The sequence below is a fragment of the Bufo bufo genome, chromosome 1 (assembly GCF_905171765.1).
Source record: "Bufo bufo chromosome 1, aBufBuf1.1, whole genome shotgun sequence".
NCBI classification, from domain to species: Eukaryota; Metazoa; Chordata; class Amphibia; order Anura; family Bufonidae; genus Bufo; species Bufo bufo.
In genome coordinates, this window is record NC_053389.1 from 243,560,606 (window position 1) to 243,584,968 (window position 24,363).

Sequence of the window (24,363 nt, forward strand, 5' to 3'; positions counted from 1 at the left end):
AATGAGCTGAAAGTCTCAAACAGAGAACAAGAAATTGCACAGCCCATAGGCAAACAACAGTCCACATAAAATTCCCTCCCAACAAATGAAAATTATCTGGGTGAATCGGCAACAGACGGAATGCTGCTTCAATATGTTTTTGCTAAAAGGGCACCTTGCCCAAAACGCCGAACCCAACTCACCGCCGCAACAAACGACGTGTACGAAACCGAACATAACTCCGGCTTAATCCCATCGTTAACAGAACTCCCAGCAGGATACGAGAGGTGATGGATGAGCTGAAACTTGTTTGGCTCCTTTTTTGGAACCAAACCAAGGGGAGATACCCGCAAATATGGTAAAGGAGGTACTGAAAACGGTCCAGCTATGTGACCCGCTCTTAATTCCTTCTCTAACTTTTGCCTCACAACCTCCAGCCTGGTTAATGATGACACCAAGTTCTTCACTACCGCCTTAGAACCATCAGACTAACAAGGAATCCAAACACCTTCCATAAAACACGAGCACAATAGTGCAGCTCCCTCACTGGTGTCGTTCCTCTTCTGCGAAGCCTCAAATCCTTTTCCTTTATCTTGCTTGAAACAATGGGACAAACTGTGAGCACCTCCACATCTGGAGTATTCATGTTTGAATTGGCAATCAGAAAGGAACTTGCAGTACCCTTCGTTATATTGCCAGCAGCACCCTTTCCTACCCCCCGCTGATGACTCCGAAGCCGAGGCACCCCAGGCCCACCCATGAAAGGGATGCGTCCCCGCCTTTGTTGTCGCCATCAAATGCATCCACAGACTAATGTCCTTGTGATCCCATCTAATACTAGGCCGCAACGCCTTCCTCTCACAAAACCTCATCCTCATCATAACTAATTCAACAACAACCAAAAAGAGTACATGTGATTCCTTAAATAAAAAATATATTTATTGAAATTCATTTAAAAAGTGTACATGACACTAATACAAACAGCATATATAGTGAGAATATCCAAAATTGACCACATCTATAACACCCAATGACTATGGAAATGAAACTATAACAATCATGTATTGATATCAAAAAGACATGCTATGTGCCTGACTATGTGGAACTGTAGGATATAAAATCCTTACTATGTTCTACCGCACTGATGTCGATCGTGTGATCTGATTGAAATAAAGTGACTAATGCATGGGGATGAACCTCATCTGAAGTTCGTCATTACCTGTATTGATGGGCGTTATGGATGGGGGTGCCGCTCCTCATCATAACTAAGCCACGCTACTCCCCCATACACCCTATAAGCCTCACCAGTGGTGTCTATGTAACAAAACAACGCTGCCTAATGTTCTGGAAATTTTCCTCCCACTACACTAGCCAGGATTGCGAAAGCCTGTAGCCAGTTCATGAACGTACGCGGTATCAAGTGGTACCGCCGCCTTTCCTCTTCCTCCTTCTTACTCTCATCTGGTTTTACCCTATCTAGATGAAATTTCTCCAAAGGAAGCAACCAAAATACCTCAACATATTCATCCTTCCAAATCTTCTCACTAACTTCTTGCTTCAAATGGGCCCCTAGGGACCCCTCTAAGCACACATACACTTCCCCTCTCGCTGCATCTGCCAGCCTCACCTCCTTGGACACCGCTTGCTGAACTGCCCCCCCTTCCCCCGCTGACTAAGAGAGCTGGGCGAGGGACACCCCCGCACCTCTCCCGCTGGTCCCGCCGCCATACCAGATTCCTCCCGCTGCAGCCAGGGCCAGCTGCTGAGCCCACCACCCGCCTCACCGGAGGGTCTCTACTGGGACTCCACAAGCGGCGCCGAACTCTGGGGGTTAACGCAGGACTCCAGCGGAAACCTCTCTGTTCCTTGTAATGCCGCCTGCAGTGACTGCTGCAGCCATCCGGACCCATGCTGCACCGCCGCAGCCCTCAATGCCACCATTAGTGCCTCCAGTTCGAGCATGCTGTCAACTTGAAATTCTGCTACCCGGCAAGTGACTAACCCCAGCCCTCACTTGTTTAAATGCTGCCGCCAAACCTCTCCTGTCCCACCCTCCCATTGACCAATCCCTAGCCTGCATCCATTTAAAATACTTAACACCTTCCAAGCCTTTCACTTCCCCCTAAGTCAAGCAGCATTCCGCTACGGCTGTGCCCAGCTCCATCGCTCTTCTTCTTCTTTGTCTTCTGACATGTGAAACGCTGGATGCCATTTTGAGCGATTCTTAGCAGACGTTTTTGATTCAACTGAATTCTACTTTTTGGAATATTCATACAGAATTTGGTTCTTGCAGAATTGATTCACTCATCTCTATCTGGGACATAATGTCAGATCACATTGGACTTTTTAGATTGTAGCTACTATGAAACATTTTGAATTACCACAGAATTTTTCTAGTTATGGTCATAACATTTTATAATATGCTGCTAATATGCTGCTCAAAATCCATTAGACTGGTAGGTTGATGATCACTAAAGCTATCTGTAGTAAATGCTATCAATGTAAGATAGGGAGAACCTGCTCCTTTCTCCAGAAAGGCCCTCCAAAAAGCGAAGGCGTGGGCACCACACAAGCATGGCCACCCTCTATTCAATGCTATGGAAGTTCTGAAAATAGCTGCATTCTGACTCGGGTGTTTCTGGTACTCCCATAGCGGTGAATGGAGAGGTGGCCATGCATGTACAGATCGCTCTCTTCATTCACCACTATGGGACTCCCATAGAAGTGAATGGAGAGCATGACACACATGTGTAGTGTGCTCTCCTACACTTCATGGGCCCCATTCTGGCGATACAGTAGAAGCAGGTCCCAGAGGCATAGCCTAGACCTATTACACCAATGTCTAAGATGGGTGAACCCATTTAAGGTGTCAGATAGATAGTATATAATGTCAAATATATTGTCATCATTGTCAACTGATGTGGAAAATATGGAAAATATATATATTTTTATCAATTAAGGACATTCTAACTATTCAGACACAGAATTAGCAAAGTAATATCTTAGCCAATCGTAATATTATAGCCAATTGCCCCAGGTTTATATTTATTTCTGTGAATTTTATGGCGTTCAAACAGAACAATAAAGTAGAACTGGACAAATATTGATGCCCTTGATGTCTTTGAAAAATCTAGACCTCAAGTGGAACCTTGGCCAAATCAAACCTCACCTTCCACTTGAAGCTCAGATAAATAGAGTAAAGCTTTATCGTATAATAAGAAGAGCATATCACTAGAAAAAATAAATGCATTATTGTTCAAAGAGTTGAAAGGAAGAGAAGATGAGAAAGTAGAGGACAAGCAGAAATAAGATCAATGGAGAAAATCAACAGAGGTCGAAAGCAACTAATAAAAAAAAACAAGGGTATGGAGGGGAACCTGTAAGAATACTGTTCCTTCTACTGGAATTGCTACTTAAGAGTTGAGTAATTTCTATATAAATCATGGAAAACTGAACAAGAACAATTCATTCATCTCAGTAATGACATTTTTCCACTACACTATCCACCTTGTATTAAAGTAAGCAAATAAATACAAAATAAATCACACATTCACTACAGGAACTGGTAGAGTTCCAGACTTTATTTGCATCGACTGGAATTTAATAAGGTAAATGCTACATATAGCAGATGTAAGTGATGGAAGCAAGTCATCGTAATACTGTATAACAAGAACACGATCCATCGGCGCTATCTCATTACAACTCTACAGCAGTGCTCCAAAACAGCCCCGTACCTCCGCTGTGATTACTATGTAAAAGGCAACTTCTAAATGAGTATAGGGGCACCGCGCACCTCCACTGAACTACTGCACACTGTATTGGGAGACCGCTATTAAATACCGAATGTAAGGCAAGATGTACCTTACTATCTTTATTAGTCCTCCTCGCAGCTGCTTGTTAGTCCGTGTGTGGAGTTGTTTCTTTTATTTTTTAGAGAGCTTAACAGAGATCCTCGCTGGTTGTAGGCAAAGTTTTTCAAAGTTCGCCCCGGCCGGTGGCGTAGCTTCTACTTTTGTTTTTCGCTCGCGCTCACTGAATGGAGCGGGTGACGTCACCAGAACTACAGTTCCTTGCAGACACCAAAAGGGATCATCCAACGCGTTTCTAGCACTACAGTGCTCTTCGTCAGGGATTCACGTAGGTGCCTTCTTTGTCTACCTTTTATCAGCTACGATCCTTATCTGTTTGACCCTTCCTAGACAAAGAAGGCACCTACGTGAATCCCTGACGAAGAGCACCGTAGTGCTAGAAACGCGTTGGATGATCCATTTTGGTGTCTGCGAGGAACTGTAGTTCTGGTGTCGTCACCCGCTCCATTCAGTGAGCGCGAGTGAAAAACGAAAGTAGAAGCTACGCCACCGGCCGGGACGAGCTTTGAAAAACTTTGCCTACAACCAGCGAGGATCTCTGTTAAGCTCTCTAAAGAATAAAAGAAACGACTCCACACACAGACTAACAAGCAGCTGCGAGGAGGACTAATAAAGATAGTAAGGTAAATCTTGCCTTATAGTCGGTATTTAATAGCGGTCTCCCAATACAGTGTGCAGTAGTTCAGTGGAGGTGCGCGGTGCCCCTATACTCATTTAGAAGTCATCGTAATACTCATCAGGAAACACATTTGACACTTACAAAACCTATACGTTTCCACCTTATCAAACACTTCTTACATACATTGGGTGCTTCGTATGGATGTCAAATATATTACATTATTTATGGAGGACCTTACGTTGGGATAATAAGCTCAGTTTTTTTTTTTTACCAAAGCGAATGTCCACCATTTACTTATATGACATTTTATAATCAATATACAGCAGCACCAAGATAATCCAAGTAGATGAAATCCATCAGGGCAGCACACGAAAAACTCTAAATTTACATCCTTTAATAAATACACATAAAAAAAAACTGTGTTAAAATATCAGAGGTTGTGGAGAATCCTTCCAAAATGACATACACCTGAACATGCAGGGAAAATAGGAAAACACACCAGCTTAGAGACATAAGCCACCATTTTGGCTTACAGAGATTACTGCACCACAAAAAAACACAAGAATGCAACCAAGTGTTGTAATTATCAAATAAAAACCACAATAGTTGTGGACTCCTAAGGGCCCTTTACACGGGCAGAGAATCCCAAAAATAATCACTAACTAGCGTTCATAGTGATTATCTGGAGGTATAAAGGTGCTGCTGATTACCCGATGAACAAGCAAAACACTTGATCATTGGGTAATTTGATCGTTTGTGTGCACATAGAAATTATTGATTACCAGCTGCAGATTGTGCTATGTAAATATCATCTGCTGCTGGCAAAAAATGAGTCAGTATGGGGATAAGCGATGGCATTAGCGCTCGCTCCTTACCATACTGTGGAGGAGATTGCTGCATGTAAGGAACACTTCCCAACAATCTTTTGTCTCATATAAAGGGACCTAAATGGAGATGGGCATCCACATCGTAGATGGTGTGAATCAGATGCAATCATAGCAGGTCAGGTAGACCGCTCTGTGCTTCAATATTCTTCAGGCAAGTTGTTTTGTGTTACACTGTTCTTCTGTAAGGGGTATGAATGATGAGATGTGTAGATAACTAATGTCAACGTAAGACAACTCCCCTATTTGAAGACCCCACCCTTAAAAATGACTCTGTTGAGTGATGCCTATAGGTAAATCAAGAATTAGGTTTGGCTGCATCTGAATTACCCTACCTCCCCAACTGAGTTTATGACTAGGGGTGGGGAGTCCACAACAATCATGGTTTTTATTTGATAATTCATCACATTTTGTTATATTCATGTGGGGTTTTATATGGTGCAGTAATGTCCACAAACCAATATGGTGGTTAATCAGAAATGCCTAAAAAATATATATATATACCCACAACAAAAAGAAAAAACAAATATATAAAATATAATTATTATGGAGAAAAATGGGATTGTAATAGATAAATGGGATTGTAATAGATTTACACTAGTTTCAACAATTGTGGTTACTCACGCTACTTCCGATTAAGTTCTCTAAGTCACTTGGTGAGGATACTTGGATGTAAGATGTTGCATCTTTTAATACATAGATATCTGAACAATTCAGCGGGAACACAAATGCTATTAATAAGCCAAGTCCGCTTTTAGGCATCGGGATACTTTCCCTGAGATGCTATACTGTCCCTGCTAAAAAGCGGAGTAATCTCCCCCTAATCGGTGGCTGTACCCTCACCTAAAAATCCCTACCTATCCAGAAGTTCCCAAGTGCGATGATGCCTTATTTTCAATCAATTTCCCATCAGTGTGTAAATTCTCCAATCTTCAATCATTCCAACGCGTTTCCCCTGCTTGTAATATGCCGGTTCATTAGGGGACCAAGTATAAAAAATGCACAATGGCATAATTATATATGCAATAAGCACGAGGGCGCGGAGATGCAACCAAATCTCCAAGCCTACTATAATCATTGGCTATATGTGGATACAAATGGGGGATGGGTTAAAAGGGACCCCACTAAAACAAAATAGGAATATCTAAGCTGATGAAGCCCATCCCACTTATCATAATAATTGATGTTAGATCATTTCTACATCAAATGCATCATTTTTTAACCAGAGGGTTATTTTCTAGTGGCCAAATAGCAAAGTAATCTCAAGAAAACATACAGAGTATAAAATAAAAAATATGAAAAAAGAATGAAAAAAAATCTAGATTTGAGATTACAAAAAGCTAATAAAAGATAAAGTTTCATTGATATCCTGTGGGTTAACAGACTTTAATCTAAACATCCATTCGGTCTCTTTCTGAAGAATCCTTCTATCTAAATCTCCACCCCTGGTGGATGGACGAACCTTTTCTATTACACAGAACTTAAAGGATCTGTGATTTCCATCATGTATTTCATGTATGTGTCTAGAAATGGGGTATCTCTTTCATGCTTAATGTCATCTAGGTGATCCCCTATTCTTATCCGTAGTTCTCTCACAGTTTTACCCACATATTGGAGTGGGCATGTACAGGTGCATAGATACACTATTCCCATGGTTTTGCAATTATCAAAATCACGTAATTCAAATTCCCTTTGAGTGGTAGCACCCACCGCACCTGTACATGCCATGGTGTTTTCTCTCCAGCCATGTATTCTGTATCTTAGAGGATAAATAGTGGCTACGGACAAACCGATCTCTCAATTATCTCCCTCTTCTAAACGTGATAGCTGGGTAGTCTGGAATTACATCCCTTATATCTGGGTCTATTTTCAATAGCTCCCAATATTTTTTTAGGATGCCCCGCACTTTAATACTATGATCATCACAGTTCCCTATGATGCGCATCACCTGTTTACTGTTCCCAGTTGTATTCCCACTCCTAGGTTGTGGATCCAGTAGTTCTGTCCTACAGTCAGGTCCATAAATATTGGGACATCAACACAATTCTAACATTTTTGCCTCTATACACCACCACAATGGATTTGAAATGAAACGAACAAGATGTGCTTTAACTGCAGACTGTCAGCTTTAATTTGAGGGTATTTACATCCAAATCAGGTGAACGGTGTAGGAATTACAACAGTTTGCATATGTGCCTCCCACTTGTTAAGGGACCAAAAGTAATGGAACATAATAATAATCATAAATCAAACTTTCACTTTTTAATACTTGGTTGCAAATCCTTTGCAGTCAATTACAGCCTGAAGTCTGGAACGCATAGACATCACTAGATGCTGGGTTTCATCCCTGGTGATGCTCTGCCAGGCCTCTACTGCAACTGTCTTCAGTTCCTGCTTGTTCTTGGGGCATTTTCCCCTCAGTTTTGTCTTCAGCAAGTGAAATTCATGCTCAATCAGATTCAGGACAGGTGATTTACTTGGCCATTGCATAACATTCCACTTCTTTCCCTTAAAAAACTCTTTGGTTGCTTTTGCAGTATGCTTTGGGTCATTGTCCATCTGCACTGTGAAGTGCCGTCCAGTGAGTTCTGAAGCATTTGGCTGAATATGAGCAGATAATATTGCCCAAAACACTTCAGAATTAATCATGTTGCTTTTGTCAGCAGTCACATCATCAATAAATACAAGAAAACCAGTTTCATTGGCAGCCATCCATGCCCACGCCATGACACTACCATCATGCTTCACTGATGAGGTGGTATGCTTAGGATCATGAGCAGTTCCTTTCCTTCTCCATACTCTTCTCTTCCTATCACTCTGGTACAAGTTGATCTAGGTCTCATCTGTCCATAGGATGTTGTTCCATCACTGTGAAGGCTTTTTTAGATGTTGTTTGGCAAACTCTAATCTGGCCTTCCTGTTTTTGAGGCTCACCAATGGTCTTCTCTTGATTGTTGACTTTGAGACACATACACCCACCTCTTGGAAAGTGTTTTTGATCTGGCCAACTGTTGTGAAGGGTGTTTTCTTCACCAGTGAAAGAATTCTTCGGTCATCCACCACAGTTGTTTTCCGTGGTCTTCCGGGTCTATTGGTGTTGCTGAGCTCACCGGTGCGTTCCTTCTTTTTAAAAATGTTCCAAACAGTTGTTTTGGCCATGCCTAATGTTTTTGCTATCTCTCTGATGGGTTTGTTTCGTTTTTTCAGCCTAATGATGGCTTGCTTCACTGATAGTGACAGCTATTTGGATCTCATCTTGAGAGTTGACAGCAACAGATTCCAAATGCAAATAGCACACTTGAAATGAACTCTGGACCTTTTATCTGCTCATTGTAATTGGGATAATGAGGGAATAACACACACCTGGCCATGGAACAGCTGAGAAGCCAATTGTCCCATTACTTTTGGTCCCTTAACAAGTGGGAGGCACATATGCAAACTGTTGTAATTCCTGCACTGTTCACTTGATTTGGATGTAAATACCCTCAACTTAAACCTGACAGTCTGTAGTTAAAGCACATCTTGTTCGTTTCATTTCAAATCCATTGTGGTGGTGTATAGAGCCCAAAAACTTTGAATTGTGTTGATGTCCCAATATTTATGGACCTGACTATATGTTTATTTAAGGCACACTCGTAGGCACTATTAAGTACTTGTTGTGGATGTCCCATTCTAAGTAATCTGGCTTGTAAGTCACTGACCGGGTGGTGGAAATCCTCACCATTAGAACATCCATAGTTGCTCCGTAGTTATCCGTAGAATAACATCCGTTGCTCCGTTCCGAGGCCAAGCAAAAAAAATATAGCATGTCCTATTCTTGTCCGTTTTTGGACAAGAATAGGCATGTCTACAACGGGCTTCCGTTTTTTGCGGATCCGCGGTTTGCGGACCGCAAAAAACAGCACGGTCATGTGCATGAGGCCTCACTTTTCAAAAACAGTAAATAATCTTGTCAATAGAAAACAATAAAAGTTATTTTAGTACCATATTGAACCTTTTCATACTGTAGCTCTGCAATTTTTTTTCAAATTACGGATATCTCTGATTTTTGATGTACTGTAGATATAAACTTTTTTTTACTATTGGAACCACAAGTTGAATTTTATTTGTTTTAGTTATTGCAGGTTTTGAAAATAGTTGATTAAACCCCACAGTTTAGCAAAAATGAAGACATTGATACTTGTACTGCATTGATAAAGCTATACCAGGTTTTAAGATTTATAAGAGAACTGGTGTATATATTTGGTGTTTCCTGGGTGTACATCTATATATATATATATATATACTGTATATATATATATATACACTCACCTAAAGAATTATTAGGAACACCTGTTCTATTTCTCATTAATGCAATTATCTAGTCAACCAATCACATGGCAGTTGCTTCAATGCATTTAGGGGTGTGGTCCTGGTCAAGACAATCTCCTGAACTCCAAACTGAATGTCAGAATGGGAAAGAAAGGTGATTTAAGCAATTTTGAGCGTGGCATGGTTGTTGGTGCCAGACGGGCCGGTCTGAGTATTTCCCAATCTGCTCAGTTACTGGGATTTTCACGCACAACCATTTCTAGTGTTTACAAAGAATGGTGTGAAAAGGGAAAAACATCCAGTATGCGGCAGTCCTGTGGGCAAAAATGCCTTGTGGATGCTAGAGGTTAGAGGAGAATGGGCCGACTGATTCAAGCTGATAGAATAGCAACGTTGACTGAAATAACCACTCGTTACAACCGAGGTATGCAGCAAAGCATTTGTGAAGCTACAACACGCACAACCTTGAGGCGGATGGGCTACAACAGCAGAAGACCCCACCGGGTACCACTCATCTCCACTACAAATAGGAAAAAAAGACTACAATTTGCACAAGCTCACCAAAATTGGACCGTTGAAGACTGGAAAAATGTTGCCTGCACTGATGAGTCTCGATTTCTGTTGAGACATTCAAATGGTAGAGTCCGAATTTGGCGTAAACAGAATGAGAACATGTATCCATCCTCTGATGGCTACTTCTAGCAGGATAATGCACCATGTCACAAAGCTCGAATCATTTCAAATTGGTTTCTTGAACATGACAATGAGTTCACTGTACTAAAATGGCCCCCACAGTCACGAGATCTCAACCCAATAGAGCATCTTTGGGATGTGGTGAATGTGCATCCCTCAAACCTCCATCAACTGCAAGATGCTATCCTATCAATATGGGCCAACATTTCTAAAGAATGCTATCAGCACCTTGTTGAATCAATGCCACGTAGAATTAAGGCAGTTCTGAAGGCAAAAGGGGGTCCAACACCGTATTAGTATGGTGTTCCTAATAATTCTTTAGGTGAGTGTATATACACTGCTCAAAAAAATAAAGGGAACACTTAAACAACACAATGTAACTCCAAGTCAATCACACTTCTGTGAAATCAAACTGTCCACTTAGGAAGCAACACTAAGTGACAATCAATTTCACATGCTGTTGTGCAAATGGGATAGACAACAGGTGGAAATTATAGGCAATTAGCAAGACACCCCCAATAAAGGAGTGGTTCTGCAGGTGGTGACCACAGACACTTCTCAGTTCCTATGCTTCCTGGCTGATGTTTTGGTCACTTTTGAATGCTGGCGGAGCTTTTACTCTAGTGGTAGCATGAGACGGAGTCTACAACCCACACAAGTGGCTCAGGTAGTGCAGCTTATCCAGGATGGCACATCAATGCGAGCTGTGGCAAGAAGGTTTGCTGTGTCTGTCAGCGTAGTGTCCAGAGCATGGAGGTGCTACCAGGAGACAGGCCAGTACATCAGGAGACGTGGAGGAGGCCGTAGGAGGGCAACAACCCAGCAGCAGGACCGCTACCTCCGCCTTTGTGCAAGGAGGAACAGGAGGAGCACTGCCAGAGCCCTGCAAAATGACCTCCTGCAGGCCACAAATGTGCATGTGTCTGCTCAAACGGTCAGAAACAGACTCCATGAGGGTGATATGAGGGCCCAACGTCCACAGGACGTTTGGCATTTGCCAGAGAACACCATGATTGGCAAATTCGCCACTGGCGCCCTGTGCTCTTCACAGATGAAAGCAGGTTCACACTGAGCACATGTGACAGACATGACAGAGTCTGGAGACGCCGTGGAGAACGTTCTGCTGCCTGCAACATCCTCCAGCATGACCGGTTTGGCATTGGGTCAGTAATGGTGTGGGGTGGCATTTCTTTGGAGGGCCGCACAGCCCTCCATGTGCTCGCCAGAGGTAGCCTGACTGCCATTAGGTACCGAGATGAGATCCTCAAACCCCTTGTGAGACCATATGCTGGTGCGGTTGGCCCTGGGTTCCTCCTAATGCAAGACAATGCTAGACCTCATGTGGCTGGAGTGTGTCAGCAGTTCCTGCAAGACGAAGGCATTGATGCTATGGACTGGCCCGCCCGTTCCCCAGACCTGAATCCAATTGAGCACATCTGGGACATCATGTCTCGCTCTATCCACCAACGTCACGTTGCACCACAGACTGTTCAGGAGTTGGCAGATGCTTTAGTCCAGGTCTGGGAGGAGATCCCTCAGGAGACCGTCCGCCACCTCATCAGGAGCATGCACAGGCGTTGTAGGGAGGTCATACAGGCACGTGGAGGCCACACACACTACTGAGCCTCATTTTGACTTGTTTTAAGGACATTACATAAAAATTGGATCAGCCTGTAGTGTGTTTTTCCACTTTAATTTTGAGTGTGACTCCAAATCCAGACCTCCATGGGTTGAAAAATTTGATTTCCATTTTTTAATTTTTGTGTGATTTTGTTGTCAGCACATTCAACTATGTAAAGAACAAAGTATTTCAGAAGAATATTTAATTAACTCAGATCTAGGATGTGTTACTTTTGTGTTCCCTTTATTTTTTTGAGCAGTGTATATATATATATATATATATATATATATATATATATATACAGTATATAAAAAATTCTCATGCTATTTCTTACCTACACCTACTCATCGCTGTATTTGGCCCAATTAGAAAGGTAGAGAAAACATCCATCATTGTTTAAATCATTTATTTAAGTACAGTGCAGCTGGAAGTGAGGTAAAGAAGCCCTATAACCATTAGGCCCCTTTCACACAAGCGAGAATTCCGCGCATTGCACCCGCACTGAATCCGGACCCATTCACTCCAATAGGGCTGTGCACATGAGCGGTGATTTTCACGCATCACTTGTGCATTGCGTGAAAATCGCAGCAAGCTCTATATTGAAGTGAATGGGGCTGCGTGAAAATCGCAAGTATCCGCAAGCAAGTGCGGATGCGGTGCAATTTTCACGCATGGTTGCTAGGAGACGATTGGGATGGGGACCCGATCTTTGTTATTTTCCCTTAATACATGGTTATAAGGGACAATCATAGCAAGTAAATTAATGATGTAGGGGTTAAAAAATAAAAAAAATTATTAAACTCACCTCATCCACTTGTTCGCGCAGCGCGGCTGGTCTTCTTTCTTCTTCTTTGAGGACCTGGGAGGAAAAGGACCTTTGGTAACGTCACTGCGATGATGGACCATGAGGACTGACCATGTTATGAGCGCAGTGACGTCACCAAAGGTCCTTTTCCTCCCAGATCCTCAAAGAAGAAGAAAGAAGACAAGACGGGCTGCGTGAACAAGTGGATGAGGTGAGTTAAATATTTTTTTTATATTTTCTCTGTGTCAGCCGCTGCAAACAATCGAGCAGCAGAAGTAGCAATGCCTCTGGCAAATGTGACAACTGCAAGTAACTGCTAGACATCTGAGGACTGCAACCATTAAGTGTACTGTGCCTTTAACAGACAAAGTGTAACTGTCATTTTGGTTTATTTTTAAAATCAGGGGCCCTCCGGAGGATTCACCTGTTCCCCTGTGGGCCAGTCCAAGCCTGTCTACTAGAATGGATCAATCATACTAAATCTCCTTGGACCACAATATATCTGCCATGTTCTTCGTTCAGTACAAGTGTGGCAGGCGCCTCCCTCCAGGGCCCTTTAAGTGAAAAAAAGAGTACTTGTTTTTCGTGACGCCAGTTGCAATGAAGCAATAATGGCACAGGGCCCCTTTTAGTCATGTAGTAGATGGTACCCAGGTGTAGGAATGCCAGAGTGGTGTAGGGTAGCCTATAATGTCCCTTAAGGTGTTGTGCACGTGTGACGGTGCTCCTACCTGGATACGCTGGACCCTAGGCGTTGGCTCTGCAGCAATGAAAAGGGGGTTGTTGATGAAGGGGGTGTTGGAATAAATTGAGTCCAGACCTTGTGATGAAGTTGATAACAGCTTTACTTTGCATAAACGTTGCTCCAAACAGTCTACAGGCTTTATCTTGGTTCCAGCAGGCTTTGGCATTAACTGTGGCAGGCAAACTCCTCTCTGCTACATCTGTAACTCTCTGGCTCTGCTGTGCTGACATGATAGCTGTATAATTTAGCATCTTCTTTATGCTGTACCTAAGGGTTCATTCACACGTCCGTAGTGTATTGCGGATACTCAAATTGCAGATCCGCAATACACCAGGCTGGCACCCCTATAGAAATGCCTATTCTTGTCCGACTAGAATAGGACATGTTCTATTTTGTTCGGGAGCCACAGACCGGAAGTACGGAGCCAGGACCGGAAATGCAGATGCAGATGCGGACAGCACAATGTGTGCTGTCCGCATCCTTTCTGTCCCCATTGAGAATGAATGGGTCCGCACCCGTTCCGCAGCCATTCTACGGACGTGTGAATGGACCCTTACTTTGAAGTGTGGTCTTTCTCTAGACTTGTCCAGGGAACTTTACTCCTGGCTTCAGAGGTTTCCAGCTGTGGACTCCACATCTAGCAGAGCTGAAGGTGCTCTAGCTGTCCTAGACAAGGCACGTCCAACAGGGATGTGCACCTGCTGCACACCCTCTCTTGGCAGGGTGTACTCTCCACACTGACTCTAACTAGAACTCCACCCTCCCTGCAGCAAGCGGGACACGCCCACCACACTACAGAGGGGGGTGTTAGAATGGAAGGGAAAGCTCCATTCTCTGTACCTGTAGCTCTGCCGTATTTGCTGCCACCTGCTGGTGAACCAGGAATATTACACATGAACAGTTACATAACAAGATTATGAATGCATATTGTAAGGGACCTGGAAATAAATACATAAATGACATGACACTTGCCTATTAGAGATAGTAGTTGGGTGCAGAAGTGGTAATGCACCTCTGGGGCGTTACACAAGATAAATATAATTTTCATATTTCTGCATCCAATTCCATCCAATTCACCATGTCTTGATTATTCCTTTCTGAAACTGCATAATTACTTGCATAATATTCCATAGCTCTTCCTACCTGTATGTGGCACCAAAACAAGTCTGTGCAGCATGAGGGGCAGCCTATTGTACTGCAGATAACACACACACGCATGTTCTCCTATCGATATTAAAGCTCTATAGTCTGCAGAATACATATGCTATGTATGGTGTGGGGCTCAAGAAGTAAACATGAAGCCTGTAAATACATATAATACTAATTAACCATCACAACCTGTGTATTACACAAATTTTGTTCATTTACCAGTGGACCCATTGTGCAGTCAGGCGGCTGTGGACATGAAGAAAGAAAAGCTGTGGGTTGTTTTAATTATAATCTGGTGTCAAAATCACTGCCTGAGAAAGAAATTGCTCTTAAGAGACCATCTGTGATATTACATCTCAGCCATGTAAGCATGAAAGCAGTTTAATCATTCAGCCCACTCCTCGCCTCATCTCCTTTATTTTGCATGCAAAAAGATTTTGACCAACAAAATGAGCCTGGAAGAACTAAGTATACCTGGCAGGGGGTTATGAAATGCACAAGGAAGAGGTCTGCATTCTATTTACCCAGAACACTCGGGTCATCTGCATTGTCCCGAAGGTACATGATTTATGCATGTCATGCAGGCTCAGTAAAATTTTTGATTAATAAAGCAGTCTTGCTACGTCTTGCTGTTACAAGCTTAATAAAGTCTCAGATGCAATACGACTTGATATAAGATTGCCTGTTCGTGTAGTAAATTGTAAGTGTCCCACACTTTTGTCCTTACAATGTACTGTTATGGTTGTGTTTAGAGATGAGCGAATTTTTGAAAAATTCGATTCGGCCGGTTCACCAAATTTTTTGGGGAAAAATTTGCTTCGATCAGAATTTATTCGTGGTGAATCACGTTAAAAAACTGCTATTTCCGGGCTGCAGAGAACCATTATAGGGGTGTAGAACACTGTGCCTTGCAGTAACACGCATAGGGAGTCTCCTGTGGTAGTGAAACAATACTGTGAGTCAGTATGACAAGCACATGACAGGCTACGCTCTTAGAATCATTGCATACTTCACTTATTTGGGCAGTTACCGGGCCAAAACTGACCTAATAACTCAAGTACAAACTCAGCCTTACAGGTCGATGTTAGTGTCAAGAAGAAGCACACTTCTTTTACACCGTCGCCAGTTGATTCCACATAGATGTCTACAGAACCTGTTCTAGTAAACGCTTATACAAGTAGAGCCCCCCGGACAGAGTGGAGAGGGTGTCAGCAGTAAGTTTGTGTTGACATCACTGATTAAGGGTCCATTTACACGTCAGTATTTTTACCTTTCCAGATAAACGTTCCTTTTTTTTGCGGATCCGTTTTTCAGTACAACCTTCCGTTTTTTTACTAAAGTGCTTCCGAATCCGTTCCGTGTTTCCGTTATTCAGTTTTTTTTTTTTCATCCATTTTCCTGTCAACGGATCCGCAAAATCGGATGACATTCGGATGGTTTTGTGCATGTCATCCGCATTTATGCAGATCCATTGACTTGAATGGACAACGGACCCAAAAAACGGACAGAAAGTAGGACAAGCTTAATTTTTTTTCAGGATCCGCATACGGAACGGATTCCGTGATTCGGACAGCACTATGATTGGTGTCCGCATTTTTGCAGAGGCAATTGAAATTAATGGATCCGAAAAAACGTTCCGATTTAAATCGGAACGGAAACAGAGTGTTATAACGGACGTGTGAATGGACCCTAATAGTGTTGATAACGAATATTCGAATTGCTAATTTTTATTGCGAATATCGGCACTTCGAGTATTCGCGAATATTTAGAATATAGTGATATATATTCGTAATTTCGAATATTCGAGATTTTTTTTTTTGGCCGTACACATGATCCCTCCCTGCTTCTAGCTTGTGGGCCAATGAGAAGGCTGCAATATCTTTGACTTTAGGAGTAGTGTTGATTGCAAATTTTCGTAATGTGAATTTTTGTAATTAGAATTTTCGTAATATAATAATTCGCTATATTGTTATATATTCTTGTTTTAGAATATTACGAATATTCTAAAAAACGAATATATAGCAATATAGCGAATATTCAACAAAAAACGAATTCAGAGCAATTTAGCTAATATAGTGCTATAATCTTCGTAGTCTAATAGTTGTAATTTTTCTCTCATCTAAAGTTTTTTACAACTATAAAAAAAAAAGATTATAGCACTATATTAGCTAATTTGTTCTACATTAATTTTTTTTTCGAAATATTCGCTATATATTGCTATATATTCTTGTTTTAGAATATTACGAATATTCCCAAAAACGAATATATTCGTCTTTTTAAAAAATATCTGTACAGTTGTTCCACTTTGGCATACTCCTCCCCGACAAGCGTCCCCGTCACCATGGGAACGCCTGGGGGTTAGAATATACCATCGGATCTGAGTTTTCACAATCTCATTGATTTTCATTACGAAAATTCGCATTATGAAAATTCTCATTACAAAAATTCGCAATCAACACTACTCCTAACGAATATTCGAATTCGCAAATAGTCGACGAATATTCTATGAAATATTCGCAAAATATCGCAAATTCGAATATGACCCCTGCCACTCATCACTACTAAAGAAACAGTTTTTAGATACAGGACAGTATATGTCACAGAAACACACAGAACATGGACACTAGATTAGGCCCAGATTATTGGAATTGGCCCTAAAGAAACAGTTTTTAGATGCAGGACAGTTTTTGGATGCAGGACAGTATATGTCACAGAATATGGACACTAGATTAGGCCCAGATTTTTGGAATTTGCAATACAAACTCAGTTTTCGTATCCAGGACAGTATATGTCACAGAAACACAGAATATGGACACTATTTTAGGCCCAGATTATTGGAATTTGCCCTAAAGAAACAGTTTTTGGATGCAGGACAGTATATGTCACAGAAAAACACAGAATATGGACACTAGATTAGGCCCAGATTATTAGAGTTTGCCCTAAAGAAACAGTTTTTGGATGCAGGACAGTTTTTGGATGCAGGACAGTGTTGTGGATTTTATTAGGATGTGTATTTAATATATTGTGTATTGTCATCATGTCTCTCAGTGTCAGGGTAAACCATTGAGGTGGATATCTTCCCGTGTATGTCCTGTCACAGCTGCTGGGCCAGAGGTCTCCGTCGGCGAATGGTCCATGTGCTAAGCACTGGGCTGTGGGCCAGGGGAGACTGATGTGTTCAGCAGAGCAGTGTTTTGTTGGCTGATGTATGGACGCCGGCTAGGGCCCCCGTGCAAGACGCGGATTTATTGGCTTGGCGTGGATGCATTTGTTAAGAGAACAATATATGAAAGGAACGTGCGTTTGTTGTCTCTAGTGCGCCTGATCAGCCGCTGGAGATAATGACATTGTCCTGTAAATAAACATGCATGAGGATCATAGTAACTTTATCTGGCATTGATCACTGAGCAAGGCTAGATAAAATTAACTCCAGTGGTAATGGTAGATTATTGCATACATGTGTTTGTTGGCTAGGTTATTCTAAGTGATGGTGTCTTGTCTTCCTATGTCATCACTTCCTGTATGTCATCACTTCCTGCATCCTCGTTATGGGCCAGCCCCTTTTACACCTTTGGTGAGTAAATAAAAGTGAACAGACTAAGCAGGGCGGGGCAGTTGCTCAGCAGAACTTAACATGAAAACACCTTTGGCTGACTGCGGTTGAGATTTTTACCTTTCCTTACACAAAGACATTGGAGAGCGGATTTCTAATATTAATATTTCTACAACAGATAATATTTCTACAACAGATGGCGAGCTTGGAAGGATTCAACGGATTTTTTTTTCTCTGCACAGCAGGTAAAAGGGAGAGAATAGTAAACTGTAGTTTTGTCTGCTGTGTCAGAGAAAATTTCTGCTTTTTAAAAGAAAATTTTTCGCTCTATTTGTGTAAGGATAAGGTAAGAGTTTTTCCGTTGTGTAGTTTTTGGTTTATCTGAGTTGATTGTACAGAGATTGTGATGTGTATGCTGAGCAGTATAGGGTATTGTGTTTTTTTTGTAACTTCTTAACTTTTATATTACTGTGAATTTGTAAGAGGTGATTTTATAGAGGTTTATAGAGGCAGCAATTGGTTTTAGTGTTTGTACATTAGAGACAGCATTTAGAGAGTATTTTTATATTATCCTGTAAATCACCCACAGAGTGGAGGTTTTGCTCTGGTTTCGGGGGTGGGGAACAGGGAATATAGAAACAGTTTCTATTGCTGGATTTTGTAGACACTATCTTGATTTCCTTTGTGTGATGACCATGTGGTTTGTCGGCCATCTTGGTTAGTTTGCTATGGAAAGCAATTTGGTTGTTTTTGCCTGAAATGTTAGTTTTGTCCAGAATAGTTATCTTGTCTTTTTGTAACCTTTCTATGTACAGTTTGATTTTGTTTTTGTTTTTTTGGGGGTTTTTTTTCATTAAAAAAAGCATTTATTAACAACACAGTGCTACAATATAAAGCACTGATCCGATTGCTGCCATTATTATTATTATTATTTTTTTTTTTTACTTTTTATTGAGAGTACATGAGAGTACTATTGATAGTACATGTTATAATATAAACAAGTTGAGTGACAGATTGAGTGAGTGACAGGTTATAGACAATGATATTACATTGCATTGGATGGATACTGAAAGACATTGAGCAATATGTTAAGTACTTTACTTTCAATCAATTACATACAAATATCCCAGTGAGGAGATGGTATTGCACTATATCCCTATGCGTGGAAATTGTCATGGAAAGGACTATCACTAAAAGGTGTCTAGGCAAAGTTCCTATAATTGGTCCAGGCACTCCAACTAGTAACATAGTAACATAGTACATAAGGCCGAAAAAAGACATTTGTCCATCCAGTTCGGCCTGTTATCCTGCAAGTTGATCCAGAGGAAGGCAAAAAAACCCTGTGAGGTAGAAGCCAATTTTCCTCACTTTAGGGGAATAAAAAATTCCTTCCCGACTCCAATCAGGCAATCAGAATAACTCCCTGGATCAACGACCCCTCTCTAGTAGCTATAGCCTGTAATATTATTAGAGCTAAAGGAGTTAATCCTTCGATCTTCCCAGGCCGAGATCTCCTCAAATCTGTAGATCTGGTCCATTTTCTCTTTCCATTGATAAATGGAAGGGACCTCGGATGTCAGCCAGAATTTCGGAACAAGGAGACGCGCTGCACTTAGCATACAGTGAAAAAGCCAAGTGGGAATCCTTTTAGAGGAAGGACTGGATCCCAAAAGCGCCAATTCGGGAGACGTTGGAATTACTAATTTACAAATTTTGTTGGCAAAGCTAAAGATCTCGGTCCACCACTTCTGTGTAAGCGGGCATGACCACCAGATGTGGAAGAAGGATCCTCTCTGTTCCTTACATCTCCAACATGTGTCCGACCCAGTCAAACTGTACATACATGTGATGTCAGGCGACCTATACCAGCGAGTTAAGACTTTATAGCTGTTTTCCTGGGTTCGGACACATCTGGATGACCTATGGGGTAATAATAATAATTGTGAGATCTCGTACTGAGAAAATACAACACCCAAATCTTTCTCCCAGTGCCCTATAAATGCTGGTTTGGCCATATTTATAGGTGTATTAAGCTTTTTATAAAGTTGGGATATCAGTTTGGAGTGTCTAGAGTGGTCTACTAGTAAGCTTTCAAACCATGTTAGTGGTCGTAGAAGAGATTCCATAGGTACATTTTTAGTAATGAAGGAGCGGAGAAAGGAGAGCAGGTGTGGAAAAGGTTTGCAGTCTGGAAGAATATGTAAGATTTCTCTGTTGCTTAATACTTTGCCCTCTTCCCCATATACGGTGAGAACTTGGATAGTGGAGTTCTTAACTGAATACGGTAGACAGGGGAGGCATGCGCCATGATGTCTCTTATCTGGAGTAGAGGTGACGGGAGGGGTATCGCATACTGCGAGGTTTGGAGCCATTTCCATGTCGACAGTGTCAACTTAACAATTGGGTTGAGAGATTTATTTGGGGCCGGGAGCTGTTCTATTCCCACCAAGAGACCAGAGAGGCAAGAGCCAAAATCACACTGCTCCATGAAGACCCAAGGTTTTTCTATAGGACCTGTCAGCCAGTCCACTACCCTTGACAGTAGGACAGCTTTCCCATAAAGCTCAGGGTCTGGTAGTCCAATCCCTCCTTTAGCCTTTGGTCTACAGAGAACAGCGCGAGCCAATCGAGCCCTCTTCCCATCCCAGACAAACTTGCTAATTTCACTTTTAAGCCTGACATAGTATGTCTTGGGGACTGGAATAGGTAAGACCTGTTGTAGGTAAGTCAGTCTAGGTAAGACTAGGGAAGTAACTATATTTTTTCTGCCGAACCATGAAAGCGGGGGATTCTTTAACACCAACAATTGGTCGGTTATCGACTTCATGAGGGGGGTATAGTTCAGATGGAATAGTGATGTAGGGTCTGGTCCAATCCTAACTCCCAGATAGGTAATGTAGGGGGTATCCCAATTAAAAGGGGAACTATCCTTCAATACCTTCTTAAGTAGGGGGGGGAAACTATGCTTAGTATATGGGATTTGCTCATGTTAATTAAAAAATTAGAGTGAAGACTAAACTGCTCCAGGATATTGTATATCAAAGGGAGGGCTTTAGTTGGATTGGTATTCATTATAAGGAGGTCATCTGCAAAGGCAGCCACTTTATGTTCCTGTTGGTCCATTTTGATGCCTTCAATCCCTTCCTCTTTCCTGAGCGACTGCAATAGTGTTTCCATGACCAACACAAAAATTAATGGTGAGAAGGGGCATCCCTGTCTGGTGCCATTACGGATAGTGAAGGGCGGGGATAAAGTATTATTTATGATAATAGAAGCTGATGCATGGGTATATAATGACAAAATGGCTTTAATATATAGGTCTGGAAAATTAAAGGCTCGAAGGACTTCCTCCATGTAGTCCCAGCTGACCCTATCGAAGGCTTTTTCTGCGTCCGTGCTAAGGAGGACCAGAGGACGGCCTAACCTTTTAGCATAGTATATTCCATTCAGGACCTTGGCAGTGTTATCTCTGCCCTCCCTACCACGGACGAAGCCAACTTGGTCACCTTTGATTAGGGATGGGAGAAAGCTGGAAGGGCGCGTCGCCAAAATTTTGCCCAATATTTTTAGATCCAAATTTAATAAGGATATAGGGCGATAATTAGCACACAGGGAACTATCTTTCCCTTCTTTTGGGATAATCGTGATGTTTGCTCTAGTCATGTCCGTAGAAAGGGGGACACCAGACAAGGAGCAGTTATAGACAGAGAGTATATTTCCTAGTATATTTCGGAATGTCCGGTAATATAGAGCGGGATAACCATCCGGGCCTGGGCTTTTCCCTTTTGGTAAATGTTTAATAGCTGTCATGACCTCATCTATTGTGAATGGTGCTTGAAGAACCTGAGATTGATTGTCAGATAATGTCGGTAGAGATAATGAATCAAGGTAGGCCGCGAACCGATTTTTCTGGGGAAGGTAGAGGGGGATTATTAATATTTTCCTCAGCTTCCTTTATATTATATAGGGAGTAATAAAATTTTTGAAACTGTTTGGCTATTTCCGGGGTGGTATATACTTCTCCCTTATCTGGGGTTTTGATCTTATGAATATAATTATGGGATCTCCTTTGTTTTATGCGTTGCATCATAAATTTAGATGCTTTATCCCCATGCGCGTAATATTTGTATTGTGCATGGAGATAAAACTTTGCTGAAGTCGTGTTGAGGATGTTCTTCAACTTTGCTCTCACTTCAGTAAGTTCATCGAGGTGTGACTGCAGTTGGGATTTTTTATGCAAGGCTTCTAGGCGCTGAATATGGGTCTGGAGATCTTCTACCTGTTTTTTCCTCTCTTTTTTATTTCTAGCCCCTCTGCAAATGAATTGGCCCCTCATGTAGGCCTTATGGGTATCCCACAAAATATGTGGGGAAGTTCCAGGGAGGGCATAAAGAGAAAAGAATTCTTCTAATAAAGACCTTGTAATCTTTAGATTTTCCTCAGTGGATATGAGCTGTTCATTTAATCGCCACCTAAATGCCTGAGGTTCTAGTGAGGGAGCCTGTATGGTTAAGAATACAGGCGCATGGTCTGAGAGGATCACGTTACCAATGTAAGCCTGGGTACATAGGCCAAGATGTTCTTTGGACACAAATATGTAATTGTCACGGCTGAGGATGGGGAAAACCCTCAGCCGTACGGTATCAGGAGATGTAAGGTCGCTACTTGACCAGTACCACAGAATTAGGGAGTAGGTCACCTCCTAGAGCTTCCCTAACCTGACCTGGCTCAGGAACCTTGGATCCCTTCTGACCCTCCGTCGATCCCTGTACTAGGAGCTGGGTAGACAGCCCGTTCCTCCTGGACACGGAGTAACAGGAGTCTAAAATGGCCAAGCTATAAAGAAAAGGGAACATAAACAGACATATGGCAATGGCAGGTAAGTGAGACTAGTACTACACTTACCTGCCACAGACACACAACCTGGAACCCACGTGCAAGTGCTGCTGTCCACAAACAACACAAAGGACACCGCACACACAGACATCACACGGGAACCCAGGAAACCATATTCTGCAATAAATAAAGACCAAACAAACATATTCTAAACACCATACATAAACCTATGACCACAAGGGTGGCCCCCCACTGGCAGATGGAATACACAGGAGGCTGCTCCAGCTAACCATGGCTGAAATACCCCTCAGACAAGTGATATTCACTGAGGCTTTATAGGCCGAAGAAGCCACACCCACACAGACACACCCAGTTTTCACACACACAGAAGGGATATAACCCTTCCAACACCAGGCAAGGGAAGACGGACTCTTAAAGGGGAATACACACATAAACAAACACACTTCACCTGTTGCCGCGGGCAACAGCATGCGTGGCAATCATGTCCTGGGGATCAGCCATAGGGCTGAGACACTGCCACCACATGCACAACAACACCACACGTTGCCACGGGCAACCAAGTGAAGGAAAGTGTCACAAAACTAACCACTTTCCGTGACACTCTCACCCCTCAAAGCCCCCTCACCCACACAAAAGGGAAAACAAGTGAGGGACCCCAAACATGGAAGGGGGAAGGGAAAAACGAGCAGGATCAGTGTCAGCGAGTCTCCTCAGGACTGCTGCCAGCCCCTGGAACAACAAACAGGGACCAGAGACCAGCACAGAAACAGCCCGGATAGACCGCACTGAACACTGCGTCCACTCTCAGCAAACGGTTCCCACAAAGTCGCTGCCAGCATGCATCCTCTCCCAGCACACACTAAAGCCAGTCCAACGAGGACTGCAGCCAGCCACACCGACACCTGTGAGCGAACCACTGAGACGTGGACGAGGAGAAACCCAACCACTAGTGTCAGTTCACAGACACTGCAGCAACAGCCACAGAGAACTGCACAGTATAAGGGTTCTCCTTACACCCTCCCTCCGGAGGATAAGCATGTGTGCCAGAAAGCGGCAGGCGCCACATCCTGCGCCCTCTTCCGAAGGCGGGATACTCCCACCCCTCAAAGCCCCTCCCAACAACAAAAGGGGAAAGTTGGTGAGGCATAAAAAACAATGGGAGGGGGAGGGAAATGACAAACAAGGGGACACCAACACGGACAACGGTGAGAAAGGAATGGCGGGGAATGCCACTCACCGCGCCGTAAACGGTGAAACCCCGATAATGCTCTCCCTCCG